We start from the raw sequence: 12,060 nt of genomic DNA, 5'->3' as shown, positions 1-12,060 counted from the left end.
ACAGGGCATTTCGATGTTCAAATACTCTGTTTTTTATAATGATGTTCCAACATCTATGGCAATATAATGAGACTTAATTCCAGTGATTTCACACAGTTCCAAGCTCTGTAACAGACAACAGGATTGTCTCACTTGCAGATAAAAATCTAAAAACATGGTCCAAGTTTATATTGTGAAGTGTCAAGTACAAGTAAGAAGGTTACCAGGGGATGATATATCCAGATGGAATTTAGACAAGCAACTTTAGGGTAGATTCTCACATGGCTGTTCTTCACTTTCGATGCTACTGTGTGCATGTGAGGATGAGGCAAGCTGTCACAAATGGAACTTGTATATGATTGTAGACAGTACTGCTTTGAGTCAAATGTTCAGCATCAAGAATGCAATGTCAAAAAAATGAAATAATATGCAAGCATGTGTGAATTGGCACTTTGCTTTGGACAGGACTGTGTCTACTTAAAACGGAGTTAAACAGAGTGTGATGTTAGATGGAAGTTGCCAACTTGAATGAAACCTCTCTACTGCTGCCTGTTCCAAATTTAATTTAGTAGTAAATAGAAAATAAGAAGCACCACTTAGCCTTTATAGATCATTCTTCAAAGGATGCATATGCACACATTATTTATTTACTGCCTTTTAATATTGTCCTTTCTCCAAGGAGTTTAGGACTGCATACTACATGGGCTTCCCCTTTGTCTTCACAACAGACAAAGGCTGAGAGACAGCAGTGGGCCCAATGGATCCTTGGGCCAGGGAGGCAGGAGCTTTTACTTGATGGACAAACCCTTTTTGTTTAAGGGCTCCCCCCCCAAATAAGAATTGCGATAGGCTGCCACCACACAGGATGACCCTCCTGCCAGTCTATCTGGTTTCTTGGGGAGTTTCAGAGCCCTCCAGCCCAACTTCAAAGAATAAACTTTTTAATTTACTTTCCCAAAGCTCAGAGGACACAGAAGTGAACAAAACATTGTAAAATATCCACAGGGCATAAGGGTACCTTTGACAACTCTGCAGTCTTACACATGGGTAAAGTTCTGGTGACAAATTCCAGAGAATTGCCTATTTATTGATGTAACTTGTTTTTATTCCACGGATCATAAATAATATCTGTGATACACAGAGGAACAAAAACAATAAAATCAGAACAAACAGTCTTAAAATGTGTATAGGACATTAAATTGCAAGGAATTGCCTCATGGGAGAGCATTCTGAAATAGCAAAGTTTTCAGCTGGTTCCTCAAATACATCACTAATGGTAAACATTTTAAATGTATTTTTTACTCATTTTCAGTATGGACATAAATACCCATATATTGCCAAAGAAGGGAGGAGAAGAGAAAGCACAACAATTATCTACACTTACATCAACGTTTATTTAATAAAGCAGGTTGAGCAAAGCATTATTGCCATCAACCAATAAATATTTATAAAAGTGTGTTTTGATATGTCTGGTTTATTTTAAATGTATTATAGTATCTTAACAACTTTCTTTGTATAATTTTGGAGTAAATTGCATGTATTCAAAACAAGAGTACTAAGAAAGGAATCAAGTGAATCCTGCTTTCTGCTCAAGCTGTAATCCTTGAACGTGCATGTTGATAATTTGTCAACAGGTCATTTTATGAACGTACGTTTTTGGTTTGTCATGGGAAAGTATTATACAGTGGTACTTCGGGTTACATACGCTTCAGGTTACATACGCTTCAGGTTACAGACTCCGCTAACCCAGAAATAATGCTTCAGGTTAAGAACTTTGCTTCAGGATGAGAACAGAAATTGTGCTCTAGCGGCGCAGCAGCAGTAGGAGGCTCCCTCCTTAGCTAAAGTGGTGCTTCAGGTTAAGAACAGTTTCAGGTTAAGTACGGACCTCCGGAATGAATTAAGTACTTAGCCCGAGGTACCACTGTACACCAATCCAATTGCATTAACTTGGAAGTTAGTGCAGTTGATTTTAGGGAGAACGTTCAAGCAGAGATGTCTCCATGTCATAAAATTAGGATCAAGTTCTTTTGAATGGTTCCTACCATTAGTTTGCTTCACTTGAAAGCAAGCAGAATAGATGGTAAGAATGTTTTCACAGAAGGTAGGATGAAGAGTGATTTAGCTGAGTGACAGATATAACCTTGTGAGTGACATTGTATTACTCCAGCAGTTGCAGAATGGCGAGCATGTCAAAGGTGATAAAAAATTCATCTTGTAGACTTCCAGCGTTCAGCCCAGACACAGCAGTCAACTGGAGGGATTGTAATAGCCAGTGATTTGGTACAAAACAATGCACCTTGTGATATATAATGTAATGTACTTAGTGGATTCTGTGAAAGATGATGCGAGACAGTTAAGTGAGCAGCTGGCAGAGAAGCAGTATATTGTGAGTTAGGAGGTAAAATATATAAAAAAGGAGGTATTCTGCTGACTTGTAGGCATCTCAAATGACCTGGTTGGCCAACCTATAGAGTGTGCGAGTGGGTGGGCTTTGTGTGTGGTCAGTGGGCTGCGCGCTTCTGCGGAAAGCATAGAAGAAGGAGAATTCTTATCCAGTCAGTGCAGATAATACTGAGTTAGATGGATCAAAGGTCTGACATGATGTAAGTCAGTCTTTCCCATTCGTATGATTTTCTTCCTCTTCTTGTTCTGCTCATTCTAGGTTTTGCACTGTAAAGCTAGTAGCCCTTGTGTCCTTTCTGTTGGACTTGGGAGACCTGCTGTGTAATGGACTTTGTGTAATGGACCTCTTGCACAGATCCACACAGGAAAACCTTTTGCTTTCAGGTCTTCTGTGGCTGCTGGCTGTTGCCTCTAATATGTCTTGTCTAATATGTCCTCCAGCCCCCAAATCAACGAGCATTTCCTTGCTTTGGAAGGTTTTCCAGGGCAACTTCCAACAAATTTAAACACCAAGCACAGTAAAACATCAAACATTTAAAATTTCCCCATATGGAGTTGCCTTCAGATGTCTTCTAAAAGTCAGATGGTTGTTTATCTCCTTGACATCTGATGGGAGGCCATTCCACAGGGTGGGTGCAACTACCAAGAAGGCCCTCTGCCTGGTTCCTGTAACCTCACTTTTTGCAATGAAGGAACCACTAGAAGGCCCATGTACCCGGACCTCAGTGTCCGGGCTGAACGATGGGGGTGGAGATAGGTATACAGGGCTGAGGGTGTTTAGGACAGGGGTCAGCAACCTTTTTCAGCCGTGGGCCGGTCCACCGTCCCTCAGACCATGTGGTGGGCCGGACTATATTTTGGAAAAAAAATAAATGAACGAATTCCTATGCCCCACAAATAACCCAGAGATGCATTTTAAATAAAAGGACACATTCTATTCATGTAAAAACATGCTGACACCGTCCGTGGGCCAGATTGAGAAGGCGATTGGGCAGCATCCGGCCCCTGGGCCCTGGTTTAGGGCTTTAAAGGTCAGCACCAACACTTTGAATTGTGCTTGGAAATGTACTATTAATACAAAGTTATGAAGAGTGAAATAAATTAGTATTTCTTTGTCTTATTTACTTTTTAAGTAAGTAAAGTAAAGGTAAAGGGACCCCTGACCATTAGGTCCAGTCGTGGCCGACTCTGGGGTTGCAGCGCTCATCTCGCTCTATAGGCCGAGGGAGCCGGCATACAGCTTCCGGGTCATGTGGCAAGCATGACTAAGCCGCTTCTGGCGAACCAGAGCAGCGCACGGAAATGCCGTTTACCTTCCCGCCGGAGTGGTACCTATTGATCTACTTGCACTTTGATGTGCTTTCGAACTGCTATGTTGGCAGGAGCAGGGACCGAGCAATGGGAGCTCACCCCGTCGCGGGGATTCGAACCGCCGACCTTCTGATTGGCAAGTCCTAGGCTCTGTGGTTTAACCCACAGTGCCACCCACGTCCCTTTTTTAAGTAAGTACCTAGTTCCTTATTAAACTATATGATAATCTCTACAAATTCTCCTTCCCCACCCTACTGCACAATATGTGTCTTCTGCAGATAAGCCATGCCTTGTAAACTACTTTGGATTATGGGTGCTCAAGCCCCAGAGCAGATATAGAAGGGCTATGCAGCAATGACCTCTCTGATTGTTGCATCATGTTGATCCTTTGGGTGGGCAAGCTATAAAGTACAAGGAACCTGACCTTCTGCTCTGGCCTTATTACAGGCCCTGGCTGATTTCTCCTCAAGCTCTTCTTCCAGCTTAAGCTCATCTCCGATTGCAACTCACGTCCCATATTTCAGCAACTGTGCACACACAGGTAACGTTGAGTTTAAAAACCTCCATGCAAAGCCTGGGCACATTCTCCTGTATATCGGGTCCTGACAATATCGCTAGCAATTCTTTGTGAGTAATAATAATTCTTTTATGCTTTGCTGTAACCTAAAGGAACATTCTACAGCTGATATAATTTCAAGGGTGGCAGAATATGCAGTTCAAAAGGTGCAAGAAGGGAGTAAAAAGTGTAGGGTGGGAATTAATTATATGATGTGGAAAAGTCAGGGATTAGCAAGACTTTTAAATCTTAAATCTGTGGCTCACTTGCATTTTCTCACAGCTTTCATTTCTTTATTTCATTCTTTGTGATATCTGAGAATTCCACAGTATGAGTTAATACTGAGTAATGTGAACCTTTTTCTCTGTTCTCCTTCTTATAATATGTAATGTGTTCTTAGTACCCAAATCGCTGCTATACCTCCATTTAGAAAGGTCTTGAAGCAAACTTTTTGGCTTCTGATTAACATATTGCTATTTGTTCTACTCCGAGGTTACCGTATTTTTCGTCCCATAGGACGCTCCGTCCCATAGGACGCACCTAGTTTTTTGGGGGGGGGAATAAAGGAAATCCCCCCTTTATTTCCCCCCAAAAACCAGGTCGGGGAACAGCGGGATGACGGTGCTGCGCCTCCCCGCTGTCCCCCGAGCTTGTGGGGCTGGCCGATGTCTGCCCGGCGCGAGGGGCGCTCTGCTTCAGGGCGCCCCGCGCGTCGAGTGGCAGGCTGCTATCCGCAGTGTGGGGAGCCCTGCGGGAACTCCCGCGGGCCCCCAGGCTTGCTGATAGCTTCCTGAAGCCTGGAGAGCGGGAGGGGTCGGTGCGCACCGACTCCTCTCGCTCTCCAAGCTTCAGCGAAAGCCTGGATTCGCCCCATAGGACGCACACAGATTTCCCCTTCATTTTTGGAGGGGAAAAAGTGCGTCCTATAGGGCAAAAAATACGGTACATATCAGCTTTTCATCAGTTCTTCATACAGTTTTTTTCTTTGTTGAATAGGGTTATAAAAATGTTTTTTCTGAAACATACTGTCTTCTAAACTCCTTGGGAAGGGCTAGACTAACATGAAAATTAACAAGTATTGTAGTTACTTATGCCTTGTATGTTGTTACTCACATACTTCTTCCAAAACTGAATTAGAGGAGGCAATGATGCAAACATGCATAAATTGACTTAATTAGTTTTTGTCTTCTATATTTAGCATTAATGTTCATACTTTATTTTCCCCTGCCTCTGCATGCTGTCTTTTCTTTATTCCCTTGTTTTGCACTGTGAAAAAAAACAGCTTCAGCTTAATAGCTTTCTGAGCTGCTAAAACTACCCACCCATGGGTGATGCTGCTGGAGTTACAAGATAAATTGAAAGGAAATCAAAATTCCCAGAGTCCTGCACTAACTGGGGAAAATCAATACATGAATCTTAGGATGAGATGGTGAAAACAAAGAGTAGTTTTGCAAAATAGGTATGTGTACCTTACTTCTTACAGTTGCAGCCACAGCCTTCTGCAAATCTCTTTTCAGTTCTGTGTCAGCTACAGTTAGAAGTACATAGTTATTTGGTTGTAGAAATATTGGTGTTAATTTTCAATAGTTTGCAAGGGGTTAAAGGAGGGTTATATTCAATGGTATCATTCAATTGATGAAAAGGCTTCCTTCCATTAGCAGAATAATAATAATAATAATAATAATAATAATAATAATAATTTATTATTTGTACCCCGCCCATCTGGCTGGGTTTCCCCAGCCACTCTGGGCGGCTTACAAAAAAGATGAAAAATACACTAAAAATGGGGGAGGAAGTCGTTTTCAGCTCTTCCCCCTCCCCCTGCAGCCCTTCCACCCTGCAAAAGCCCACAACTCTCTGGAGTGAATTTAGAGATTTAAATTTAGATTTAAATTTGCTCCAAAGAGTTGTGGGATTCTCCAGAACAGATTTAGCTGGTTGGGCAGGCTGCAGGGAAAGGAGAAATTGTTGAAAACTTCTTCCTTCCATATGCTGCTAATGGAAGCCTTGACCTTACTTGGGTGATACCATTGAATACAATCTTTTCTTTCCCTTCTTATGTTTATTCATCTTAGGTGTCAAAATCTGGAGATCAAATGTGCCTTTCTGCACCCGTCACATAGTGCCCAGCTGTGGTGTGAAAAAGAGCTACTTCTTGGCAGGGCTTTTAAGAGCCAAAAGTTGCTTGGTTGCTTGCCAAAGTGGTCCTCCAGGAAAATAAGTTGCCTTTTCCACATGGACAAGAAAACCACCATGTAAAGCCTCTAATAGTATGAAACAGCACTGCAAATATTCCAACCTGCCTCTTTCATGGAAGCTATTATTCATGTAGGCAGAAAATATTTAATAGCTGCCTTGTTTAATATCCTAACCTCTTGTTATAAGAGGGTGTCTAGATTAGAACATCTCCCATACATTAGACAAAAAAATAAATTTGTAAACTTCAGCTCAAATCCTTATACAGCTATGAAGCAGAGGCCATCTTCGATCCAAGGGCATTTTAGAGAAGCAGCAAGAGCGGAAGGGGAAGGGACTTGCCCTTCTGCCACAATTTAGAGTTGTGCTCAGAGGTGGGAAGATACATGTTCTGTCCTTGCATGTGGGAAGGGTTCTGTATTACCTAGTTTCTGCAGAATAATAAAGCACCCAGACTGGTGTGTAGTTGTTGGGATGTTGTATTACACTGAATAGACAAGGTTCAAAGTCCCACTCGGGGTGGCTGCAGGTTAGTATGGGCTTCCGAGCCACATAATGGGTGACTGAAATATACCCAGAGTCGCAAAGTGATTTCATGCTCTTTATTCAGCTCATAGTGGTGAGGAGGAATGAATGAATGTCCCCTCAAAGTATCTGCTTTATATACATTATTTACACAATGGGCTGCACATGATTGGCTAATTCCGGAATTCTACTGTAAGCCAATCAGGTTGTGGATTCACTTCTATCTGGAGCATGATTGGGTGGTTCCTGCCAACCAATCATACCGCTGCATTGTTCTAGGACCAATCAGACTGCTGCCTTTTGGATCCTATTGTTCTAGGACCAATCAGACTGCTGCAGTTTGGATCCTATTCAGCTCAGTACATAACAGTGACCCTAGCTCCTTTCTCTCTCTCTCTCTCTCTCTGATCCTTCCTCCCCTCTGCCCTGTAGAAGTCTGCTATTGGTGAATGAGCAGGTAAAGTCTCTGCAAACAGCATGGTAAGAACTGGAGGTAGCAGAAGAGCCGTGGCAAGGAGTCAGATTTGGTTGAAAGAACAGTTGCCCAGCTGTTCCCCCCCTGGTGGCACTAGGTCTGTCCTCACTTGGCCATGAAGTTCCCTTGATGGACCTTGAGCCAGTAACTGTCCCTTTGGACCTCACCCTAGCTCATAGAATAGATGGAGAAAAAAATGGGGTAGAAGACAATGTATGCCACTTTGAGGGAAGGAAGAACATAAATGCAGGTAGATATCTTACCTTACATGGGGGTTATGTTCCTGACTATTGCGCATATAAGCAAAATCATGTCAAGTCAGAATGACCCACATGACTATCCCTATCTGTTGAAAGCTGGCGCTGAATGGGCCTTGTCTCTTTCCTGCCCATTGCAAGGAGGAGAGGTTTTTTAAAAACCTGCCTTGCTTACCACGCTCTCCAAAGATCTCAGTTGGCCCTTTCAGGATTTATTTCCTGCTCTCCCACCCCTTTTGATTTATTTAATTTTTTGGCACCGGGGGTAAAATGTGATGTACCTGTACTATAAATACTACAGAGGCTCATTTGGAGCTATTTCTGGCAACATGATTGGAGTCACTGTGATCCTAATACAGGTGCTTATTGGGTATTGAAGTCACTACGTTATGGTAAGTGATGGCATCTTGTATACAACAAGGTATGACTGGTGTTAAACCAACTTTCTTTACAGCTGTGTACAGTCACATTAGGAGAATATGTCCATAGCCAGTACCTTAGTTGCAAACTTACAATTCTTCATGCAGTTCCTGGTAGAAACCTGTTAGTTAAGTATATGGGGCCAGAAATCATTATTAGCCAAATCATATTTGCTGCTGCAGACTCTGCTGCCTTGTTTGGGTAGGGGCAACCATATAGATCCTCTCTGGCTGTTAACTTTGTTTATGTATGCATTTGGTTGCTTTAAGGGGCTTCCTTCAGCTTCGAGATGAGCTTACCATGAGCCTGCTGCGTGTTTGATCTTTGCAATGGAGAAACAAATAGATGGAGGATCCAACACGCAGCTTTTAAAAAAGAAAATGAAAATAAAGGATAGAGGAATCTGCTTCAGTTGGCCACATAGGCGCCGACTCCATGGGGCTTGAGGGGGCCCGAGCCCCCTCAAAAATTCGTTTGGGGGGGCTCCGCCCCCCCAATAATCTCCGGCGCCCCTCCAGCAGAGCGCCATCGCCGCCCCTCCCCCAGCCCAAAATGCACAGGGGGGGCGGGCTGCATGCCTCCTGCCCTCCCTCCCGAGCAAAAGCTCCACCCAATTTCCTTTGGAGCTGATTAATAGGCGCAGCACGCTCTCCCCTATTCGCTCACGAGGAGGCGGCGCCACTTTATTTGCATATTCATGAGCTTATTTATTATTCATGAGCTTTCCCGGGCCCCCCCAATATTTTTTATAAGTCCGCGTCGCTGGTTGGCCAAGAATGTGCTGTGTTTTCACAGCCAGAAAGATGTCTTAGAGAGGCTTTCCCCTGGCTTTCCCTTCTACATAACATTGTTGTGCTGCTTCCAAACTGGCAGATTCATTAAACTTTGGCACTTCTATAAACCTTATTTGCTCTGTCTGCGTTTCTGCCTTCAGGCAACCTATTCCTTCAGTTTGTGGCGGGGGGGGGGGCGGGAATTGATGATGGGGAAGGAAAACAAGAAAAGAATGCAGATTGGTTGTGTGCACTGTACTTTGACTTGGTCAGTGGCACTACTGTTCTTTCCTGCTTGCAGCGAGGAGGACAGACTGCAATTGCCACTTTCATGGATAGCTGACTTGACTCTGGCTTGGATTGACCATGTGGGTGGACGGCTTCTGCCTGTAGACGATGCCATTCATCTTTCTATTTGGAATCTGATTATTTTGCTTAGGCAAGAAGCCAATCCTCCAATCAATCATGTGTATGTATTATAAGTTCATATAGTAGGTGCTCCTCTTGCAGGGCAGGTAACAGCAAATTCTCATAAGCGGGAATATACAAGAATGTTTCTAAATGTCAAAGAAATAAAAGCCACTGGTGTCATGAGCAATTGGAAGTCAGCCTCTGTGAATAAGTAGGCTCTTTCCAATCACATCAGTCAGATGGTTGAGGTATTGGAATATTTCCAATTTGCAAGGTAATATTAATCTTCTGTCTCTGTGGAATTAGTGACAAGAACTCCTGATCCCTTCTAAAACTGGGAGACCCAGGCCTTGATCAGGTACTTCCTATGGAGGATGACTATCATCAGGGGTGGAGGAATCAAGGAATGCCCTTCAGATGTGTTGGTCTCCAACTCCAGTCAACTTCAGTCAGCATGGTCAACAGTCAGGGATTGTGGGAGTTGCAGTCCAGCAAGTTGTGGAAGAACAACTTCTGGTCTTAGACCGATTCATGTTGAAATTCACTGAGGTTAGAGCGCATGCATTGAGTGCACTGTTCACCTTATTGGGCTCAAGCTGATGCAGATGTTTTTCAGGTCAGGTGAAGTGCAGACAAAACCATGCTGCAGATATTGAATGGCTGAAAATAGTGGAACTCTGTGATTTTTCTCATCATCCGTTTCAAGGTGAAGTTGAGCCTTCAGTGGGCCAGAAGTGGTCTCTTCTTGAGTTGAGCTTCTTGTATGCCATTCCTTCCTGTAAATAGATAAGATAAAATTAAGATAAGGGATCATTATCCCAGATAAAAAAAGCCACCCCATCACAGCAAAATTAATCTTTCTGGGGCTTCTGTTATTGCTGGTTCACTTTACTTGTCCTGTGCAGAAGCTGTTTGGCTGCCCAGTATCCTGGCCATTCATCCTTATTTGTCTTTGTTTCTTGGCTTCCAGAGATGTCAATCTGTTCCTTTCTGGCTCTGAGGCATGATTCTTTCCATCAGCCGTTACTGGAACAATATAGCACTGCCTTCTACAGAGGGCATATTGTTGAATCAACAATGCAGCCCATTGATTTAACTAAGTGTTCAAAGAGTAAGGTCTTGCTCAGTCTTAGAAGGCATAGAATTTTTCTTTCCATGAGCTTCCTCTCCCTACAAACTTAAGGTGTGGTTAGCCAAGTTTTTGTTGTTGTTAGTCAAGGTATTTGGGCTTGTTCTGTTTCCAAGGCAGCTCCCTCTAGACTGAAGGTGTATTTTGGTGCTACAGTCCAGGCAAGCCAAAAATGTAAACTCTCCATGTAGCTATTGGCTAGACCAGTTACAGGCCAAAGAGATGGGAATACAGTGGTACCTTGGGTTACATACGCTTCAGGTTACAGACTCCGCTAACCCAGAAATAGTACCTCGGGTTAAGAACTTTGCTTCAGGATGAGAACAGAAATCGTGCTCCAGCGGCGTGGCAGCAGCAGGAGGCCCCATTAGCTAAAGTGGTGCTTCAGGTTAAGAACAGTTTCAGGTTAAGAACGGACCTCTGGAATGAATTAAGTTTTTAACCCAAGGTACCACTATATCTCATTCTTACAAGTTTTGATTTTTTTTAATTTAATCAGTGGAACTGAGGGCAAAAAAAATTACCACACTAAGATTAAAATGTGGTAGATCTCTTGGCCTAGAAGTCAGACCTGGTCTATGGAGTGATTCTTGACCAGCCCTTGTCCTGAAGAGTGATCAGGTTTCATCTCCTCTATAGCCAGCATAGAAAACAAACAACTAGCTGTTTTTGGGTGTGGTGTGGCGGGCAGGCTAGTAACTTTTGTGGGCTAATTTACAAGGTTGGCATATATAATTACAGTGGTACCTCGGGTTAAGTACTTAATTCGTTCCGGAGGTCCGTTCTTAACCTGAAACTGTACTTAACCTGAAGCACCACTTTAGGTAATGGGGCCTCCTGCTGCCGCCGTGCCGCCAGAGCCCAATTTCTTATCCTGAAGCAAAGATCTTAACTTGAAGCACTATTTCTGGGTTAGTGGAGTGTGTAACTGGAAGCGTAGGTAACCTGAAGCATATGTAACCCGAGGTACCACTGTAAATCTTTTGCTTTCCTGAGTTCTAAATCCCAGCAGCCTTAAAGATGAATAAATCTGATGCTCTATCAGACTCTTAACTGGACAGGTGTCCTGATAGAAAGAACCTTCTAGAAATGCCTTACAGCAGCCTCATAAGCAACTGGTCATGGGGGTGACCACCTACACAACCTGCTCCACTTTCCAGCTCTTTCTTCTTTATGAACAAGAGGATAGACTTTGGTCTTGTGCTATAGAGACGGTGGCCTAGTTCTTACAAACAACAGGCGGATCTGCACTAGTTGCTAACACCTGCAGTCTCATCAGGGCTGGAGAGTAATGAGCTTGTAATACAGTGTCATTTCAATAAGATAGACCCCACAATGATTGCATTTTCTCATTAACTGCACACAGGAAATGTGTCTACTAGAAGTAATTGATCTTTCATTTCCTAAGGTGAAATTTTCTTGGGCATGTTACAATAATATTCCATTCCACACTTGGGTTGTGTTTCTCTCCTGGTCCCTGTTTTTCAAAGTGTTAGGCACAAAACCACTCCTTAGAAGCTTACTGTAAATTTATGTGAAATAAAAGTGCACAGAACTTACCTTGGCTGAAAGTAAAAAAGAAATAAATACTATAATACAGTGGCACCTCGGGTTAAGAACTT

At 43.1% G+C, this 12,060-nt stretch overlaps 1 protein-coding gene across 7 annotated transcripts in view; it reads left to right on the top strand.

Moving 5' to 3' along the window:
* The window catches only part of APBB2 (amyloid beta precursor protein binding family B member 2), a 170,763-nt gene that overhangs the window by 20,044 nt on the left and 138,659 nt on the right, over positions 1-12,060 (top strand). The window contains exon 1 of one of the 7 annotated variants that reach the window (XM_053403224.1): positions 4,216-4,237. The exons of 5 other annotated variants lie outside the window; for them this stretch is intronic. The gene's annotated coding sequence lies outside the window, so the exon portion shown is untranslated. Of the gene's footprint in view, positions 1-4,215; positions 4,238-5,547; positions 5,712-12,060 lie in introns of those variants that run through there. One more of the 7 variants, XM_053403222.1, reaches the window with a different exon arrangement.

Source organism: Podarcis raffonei, chromosome 9, assembly GCF_027172205.1.
Source record: "Podarcis raffonei isolate rPodRaf1 chromosome 9, rPodRaf1.pri, whole genome shotgun sequence".
NCBI lineage: Eukaryota > Metazoa > Chordata > Lepidosauria > Squamata > Lacertidae > Podarcis > Podarcis raffonei.
This window is presented reverse-complemented; position numbering and strand designations above follow the sequence as displayed.